Source organism: Ammodytes marinus (genome assembly GCF_949987685.1).
Source record: "Ammodytes marinus genome assembly, chromosome: 23".
Taxonomy (NCBI): Eukaryota; Metazoa; Chordata; class Actinopteri; order Uranoscopiformes; family Ammodytidae; genus Ammodytes; species Ammodytes marinus.
In genome coordinates this window covers 21,149,687-21,157,186 of record NC_137227.1, presented here as the reverse complement: position 1 = coordinate 21,157,186, position 7,500 = coordinate 21,149,687, and the positions used below count along the sequence as shown (strand labels likewise).

General features: G+C 47.2%; 1 protein-coding gene across 1 annotated transcript in view; it reads left to right on the top strand.

Annotated features, from left to right (window-relative positions):
• Positions 1–7,500, top strand: part of LOC307268920 (uncharacterized protein) — a 49,531-nt gene that overhangs the window by 11,132 nt on the left and 30,899 nt on the right. The window lies entirely within an intron of this gene.

Here is a 7,500-nt window from a genome sequence, read left to right as displayed (position 1 = left end):
TTTCTCGGACACACATGCAACGTCTCAGCAGCTGCTGCTTCTAAAAGCCCTATCTTTCTACATAGAGTTTTCATAGATAATTCCCATTAAAAATGAAGTTCTTTCATGTCATCTATGATGCATATGATTTATATTGAGTCTGGACAGTAATCCGTGCGCCCCATTGCCATTTTTTTTCTTTTTTTTTGCCATATTTTCGCTTGTTGGAAGTTTTATTTTGAAGGGGACACACCAGGAAATGGTGAAACTACAGCGAAAGCTGCCAGTATGAAGTCAATATGACTCTCAGCAGAGTATTTCAAAAATCACTTTACTGATTTATACGGGAGAGAGAGAGGGGTGTGGTCGGGGAAGAAGAAGGCCGTAGACACAGATAGAGCAACGGAAAACTGTTGCGCTCATCATGATCTTTTTTATTTCTTCACTATATTGGATCTCTATATGTGTCATTTATCCAAAAATGAAATGCCAGAACTAATTGAAAATTAGGTTTTAAATCCCTCGGATTTTGATTGCACAATTAAATCGTGAAATAAAGGGATTATTCGCGTATACGACTGAGGGATGTTTTATTTTGAAATAAACACACCGGGTAAACGTGTAACTAGAGTGAATGCTGCTGGTATGACTGTCAACAGAGTATTTCTCTATCAGTTAAAGCACAGAGACGCGAGAGAGACGCGCTGCTCTCAGAAAAAAAATAACATGGTGTCTCTCTCTCTCTCTCTCTCTCTCTCTCTCTCTCTCTCATAGTGTTAACATGGTGTCTCTCTCTCTCTCTATCTCTCTCATCGGGATAACATGGTGTCTCTCTCTCTCTCTCTCATAGTGTTAACATGGTGTCTCTCTCTCTCTCTCTCTCTCTCTCTCATAGGGATAACATGGTGTCTCTCTCTCTCTCTCTCATAGTGTTAACATGGTGTCTCTCTCTCTCTCTCTCTCTCTCTCTCTCTCTCTCTCATAGGGATAACATGGTGTCTCTCTCTCTCTCTCTCATAGTGTTAACATGGTGTCTCTCTCTCTCTCTCTCTCTCTCTCATAGGGATAACATGGTCTCTCTCTCTCTCTCTCTCATAGGATAACATGGTCTCTCTCTCTCATAGGGATAACATGGTGTCTCTCTCTCTCTCTCTCATAGTGTTAACATGGTGTCTCTCTCTCTCTCTCTCATAGTGTTAACATGGTGTCTCTCTCTCTCTCTCTCTCATAGTGTTAACATGGTGTCTCTCTCTCTCTCATAGGGATAACATGGTGTCTCTCTCTCTCTCTCTCTCTCATAGTGTTAACATGGTCTCTCTCTCTCTCTCTCTCTCTCTCTCATAGGGATAACATGGTGTCTCTCTCTCTCTCTCTCATAGGGATAACATGGTGTCTCTCTCTCTCTCTCTCATAGTGTTAACATGGTGTCTCTCTCTCTCTCTCTCTCATAGTGTTAACATGGTGTCTCTCTCTCTCTCTCATAGGGATAACATGGTGTCTCTCTCTCTCTCTCTCATAGTGTTAACATGGTGTCTCTCTCTCTCTCTCTCTCTCATAGGGATAACATGGTGTCTCTCTCTCTCTCTCTCTCTCTCTCATAGGGATAACATGGTGTCTCTCTCTCTCTCTCTCTCATAGGGATAACATGGTCTCTCTCTCTCTCTCATAGGGATAACATGGTGTCTCTCTCTCTCTCTCTCTCTCTCTCTCTCTCATAGGGATAACATGGTGTCTCTCTCTCTCTCTCTCTCATAGTGTTAACATGGTGTCTCTCTCTCTCTCTCTCTCATAGGGATAACATGGTGTCTCTCTCTCTCTCTCGCTCTCATAGTGTTAACATGGTGTCTCTCTCTCTCTCTCTCTCATAGTGTTAACATGGTGTCTCTCTCTCTCTCTCTCTCTCTCTCTCATAGTGTTAACATGGTGTCTCTCTCTCTCTCTCTCTCTCTCTCTCTCATAGTGTTAACATGGTGTCTCTCTCTCTCTCTCTCTCTCTCTCATAGGGATAACATGGTGTCTCTCTCTCTCTCTCTCTCTCTCTCTCTCTCATAGGGATAACATGGTCTCTCTCTCTCATAGGGATAACATGGTGTCTCTCTCTCTCTCTCTCTCTCTCTCTCATAGGGATAACATGGTGTCTCTCTCTCTCTCTCATAGGGATAACATGGTGTCTCTCTCTCTCTCTCTCTCTCATAGGGATAACATGGTGTCTCTCTCTCTCTCTCATAGGGATAACATGGTGTCTCTCTCTCTCTCTCTCATAGGGATAACATGGTGTCTCTCTCTCTCTCTCTCTCTCATAGTGTTAACATGGTGTCTCTCTGTCTCTCTCTCATAGGGATAACATGGTGTCTCTCTCTCTCTCTCATAGTGTTAACATGGTGTCTCTCTCTCTCTCTCTCTCATAGTGTTAACATGGTGTCTCTCTCTCTCTCTCATAGGGATAACATGGTGTCTCTCTCTCTCTCTCTCATAGTGTTAACATGGTGTCTCTCTCTCTCTCTCTCTCTCATAGGGATAACATGGTGTCTCTCTCTCTCTCTCTCTCTCTCATAGGGATAACATGGTGTCTCTCTCTCTCTCTCTCTCTCTCTCTCTCTCTCTCTCTCTCTCTCTCTCTCTCTCTCTCTCTCTCTCTCTCTGTGTGAGCGGAAGGAGTGAGTTTACGGAGCGCGTGTGAGAGCGGATTGTGAGGAGTTTTGCAAACTTTTCTCATAGTTTTTTTTGGTTAATATTGTAAATATAGTTGGGTAAACGGTCTGGTGGGTTCTTTTTGTGTTTTTTGGTGCTTTTTTTTGGTGTTTTTTCACGCGATCGACCAGCGGCCGCTGGTCGGTGCGCCAGGACCTCGGGAGCATGGTGGCTTTCGGGGAACTCAGCCGTATGCACGGCTTTAAGATAACCACCACCTTCCCGTGCTCGGTGGAGGACTGCAGCCTCGCGGTGGCGGAACTAGTTGGGCACAGCAGCATACGATCCGCGGCGCGGATGAACGGAGCTGTAGTGATCTTCGTGGACAGTGTGGCGAAGGCAAACAATGTGGTGGAGAAAGGGATCGTTGTGAATGACTCGTTTGTTTCCGTGTCCCCGCTCACAACACCGGCAACGCGGATTACAATTTCAAACATCCCGCCTTTCATTGGAGACGAGGTGCTGCTCCGGGAGCTGGCGAGGCATGGGAAGATTGTCTCGGCTATAAGGAAGCTGCCGTCGGGCTGCAAGTCCCCCCTGCTGCGACATGTCGTATCCCATAGACGGCAAGTACACATGATTCTACATAAAAAAGACAGTGAACTGAGTCTAGTTTTCAATTTAAAAGTGGATGACTTTGACTATGCAGTTTATGTTAATTCTGGAACCCTAAAATGCTTTGCCTGCGGCAAAGAAGGGCATTTGGCGCGAGCCTGCCCAGATAAAGCCCCTGGAAGACGGGCTGAGCCAGCAGCGGCGCGAGCTGCGGCGCCGGCAGCGGCTCCAGCTGCGGTGCCAGCAGCGGAGCCAACAGCCGGCTCTTCAAAAGACACTGACACTGTAGCGCAAGATGTTGCAAGTGTAGAGAACAACCTGTTGGACAATATAAACACTGAGAGTATAACTGAAAATGTTGCAACTTGTGGGGAGAAGCCAAATGATGTAACTCAAAGTGTTGTTGGTGAAAGTGGGGAGCAGGTTGTTAAACACCTTGAAGAGACAAATGTGTGTGTTGAAACTGGTGACAGCGATAAACAAAGTGAGTGTGTTGTTCAGGAAGAGGGGGACAATATTACCACAGAACCAGCAGGGAGTGTAGTGGCTGGGCCCATCTCTGCGGCAGCAGAGCATGACAGTGAGGATGGGGTGATGGAGGAGGAAGATAACCTGTGTAAGGCTCCCCATTTAAAGAGAAAACAGAGAGATGAAGCCTGTGGCTCTAAGGCAAAGAAGCCAACAGCTAGGGAGCAGGAGGAACAGACAGACACAGACTCAGAAAGAAGTGATGAGGAGACAGGGTCCAGTGAAGAGGAAGTGGAGATGGAGGACTGTGGCACAGACAGTCAGCCCCTCACTGACTCACAAATGCTTTCTGCTGCACAGCTGGGTGAGCTGTACTCCGTAAAGAGTATCAGGGGGTTTTTGCAAAAGACAAAAGGCATGAGGACTCCCCAGTATAAGGAGTATTTTGAAGATGTAGAAAAGCTGTTGGTATCTGTAAAAGCTCAGATGAAAATGAGAGGGGAAGAAGGTTTCACTGTCACAGAGTTTTACAGACTGAGGACAATGGGAAGGAAGATAAGAAAGCAGCTTAATGATGGCGTCTCAGACAGTACATAAAGCAGTGTGCCTGCTGTCTCTTCTAGCCTGTGTGTCTCTTTTAACAGCTGTTTTAATGAGTCACTTTAAACTTTCTACGCTCAATGTCAATGGAGCTAGAGATGTGAAGAAGAGGGCTTGCATTTTTGAGACTTTTAAATTGAAAAAAATGAATGTTATGATGTTGCAGGAGACCCATAGTGATGTTTTTAATGAAACAGACTGGAGGAGGGAGTTTGACGGACAGGTCATTTTAAGCCATTTTAACAGCACTAGTGCAGGGGTGGCTCTCCTTTTTTCAAGAGATTTTAGTCCTGTATCTTATGTGGTGGAGGAGCGGGTGCAGGGGAGAATGCTTGTGGTTAAAGCAAAGTATGAGCGTTTTAATATTGTTTTTATTAATGTGTATGCCCCTAATTCTGGCCCTGGCAGAGTTCTCTTTTTAAACGAACTCAGTTTGGTTTTAAAGCAGTGTGAGCCAGAGGACTATTTGTTTTTAGGAGGGGATTTTAACTGCACAGCAAATCACACATGTGATAGAAACCACCCAGAACCACATGCACCTTCTCAGAAGGCGATGCTATCCCTTATAAACACTCACAGTCTGAGTGACGTATGGAGAAAAATCCACCACAATACAAGACAGTACACTTGGGTCCACAGCAGAGAACGTGTTTTATCTTTAGCGAGGTTAGACAGGTTTTATTGTTTTACGCAGCATTTTAGCATTTTTAAGAGGTGTAGTATATGTCCAGTGGGCTTCTCGGACCATTCCATGGTTTTATGTGAGGTTTTTATTAAAAATCTTAAGAGTAAGTCTGCTTATTGGCATTTTAACACCACTTTGCTTTTAGATGCACATTTTAGAGAGGTTTTTATTTATTTTTGGAGAGGTTTTAGAGAGAGGAAGGGGGATTTTATATGTTTAAAACAATGGTGGGACCATGGCAAAATACAGATAAAGCAGCTCTGTCAGCAGTACACTCTCAATGTTTCTCGTGACTTGGCCAAGTCTATCAAAGATCTGGAGGTCGATATAGTGGAGCTGCAGAGCTCCTCACAGGCCACAGAAAATGGAGGTTGTATTGAAAACCTCAAATCTAAAAAAGCCGTACTGGCAGACCTGCTGGGCACCAGAGCGCAGGGGGCGCTAGTCCGGTCTCGTTTCCAGAGTGCTGCCCTAATGGATTCCCCCTCCAAGTTTTTCTTCGGCCTGGAGCAGAGGAATGGACAGAGCAGGCAGATGCACTCGCTGCAGGCAGAAGATGGGCGGACGCTGACACACACTGCAGCCATCAGGAGCAGAGCGGTAGAGTTTTATGTGCAGCTTTACAGCAGTGAGTACCAGGAGGATGATGCTGCTTTTAACGCATTCTGTCAGGACCTGCCCACAGTGTCAGAAGAGACTGACAGGGAGCTGGAGGGGCCCCTGACTGAGGCAGAACTGTTTGCAGCCTTGCAGAGTGTGCAGGGGGGTAAGGCCCCCGGCATAGATGGTCTGCCCTCAGAGTTCTACAGAGCGTTCTGGACTGAGATGAAAGAGGATTTGCTGGGGGTCTTCTCGGAGAGTTTTGAAGAGCTCTCTCTCCCCCAGAGCTGCAGGAGGGCAGTGCTGACGCTGCTGCCTAAGAAGGGAGACCTGCAGCAGATAAAGAACTGGCGACCCGTCTCACTGCTGTGCTCCGACTACAAGCTGCTGTCCAAAGCCCTGGCCAACCGGCTGAAGAAAGTGATGGAGCAGCTCATCCACCGGACTCAGACTTACTGTGTGCCTGGCAGGTCTATTGTTGACAATGTGTCATTAATTAGAGATATTTTGGAAGCCTCCGGTTCATTGGGCTTAGATGCTGGTCTGGTTTCTTTAGACCAGGAAAAGGCTTTTGATCGGGTTGAGCACCGCTACCTTTGGAAGGTTTTACAAAGGTACGGCCTCAGCCCGGGTCTGATAGCTAAGATAAAGGTCCTGTACGAGAACATTGAGAGTGTGCTGAAGATAAATGGTGGTCTATGCAAACCTTTTAATGTCCAAAGAGGTATTAGACAGGGCTGCGCCATGTCAGGTATGCTGTATTCACTGTCCATAGAACCAATGTTGCAGAATGTTCGTGGTTTTATTGACGGCCTGTTTTTACCTGACATCAGCACAAATTTTATTTCATCAGCCTACGCAGACGACATCATCATTTTTATAAAAAATCAAGATGATATTGATAAACTGAGTAAAGTTGTTGAAACTTTTGGAAAACTCTCAGCTGCCAAGGTGAATTGGGCAAAGAGCGAGGCGCTGGCAGTTGGGAGGTGGGCTGCTGGTCTGCCCCAGCTGCCTGGGGGGCTGACCTGGAAGAGGGGAGGCTTCAGGTACCTGGGGGTTCATCTAGGGGATAAACAAACTGAAAAAAAGAACTGGGAGGGTGTGATGGAAAAGGTGGAGGGGAAGCTGGCAAAGTGGAGGTGGCTGCTTCCCCACATGTCATACAGAGGGAGGGTTCTTATCATCAACAACCTGGTAGCGTCCACCCTGTGGCACAGGCTCAAGTGCCTAGAACCCCCTGCTGGGCTGCTGAAAAAAATTCAAACGGTCCTATTAAACTTTTTCTGGGATAAACTGCATTGGGTTCCCCAGAGTGTACTGTACCTGCCAAAAGAAGAGGGGGGGCAGGGCTTAATACACCTGGAGAGCAGGGCAGCAGCGTTCAGGCTGCAGTTTGTACAGCGCTACCTTTCCTGCTGTGATGATGTCGTCTGGAGGCAGGTAACAGGCATCATTTTAAGGAGGATAGCTGGCCTCGTTTTAGACAAGTCTTTGTTTTTATTGAATTGTGTTTTTTATCGTGTGTGTACCTTGCCTCCTTTTTATCATGGTGTTTTTAAAGCGTGGACACTTTTTAAATGGGACAGACTGGGGCCTGCAGCCTCTCTCTTCTGGCTCCTGGAGGAGCCCCTGGTGTGCGGGGCCCGGCTGGACATACAAGACGGCAGCAGCCCTGGCCTCACCCAGCGCCTTCGCTCCACGGGGACGGTCAGGCTGAGGCAGGTGGTGGACGTGGCAGGGCCCGGGCTGCACAACACGCAGGCTGTGGCCTCTCTCCTGGGCCTGAGGTCCAGCCGACACACCAGACACATCCTGAACCAGTGGAGCAGCAGGCTGAGCGCAGAGGAGCACGAGATGCTGAGGGAGTACAGCAGCGGGGCGGAGGTACCGGATGAGGGAGATCCGTTCCCAGAACTCAG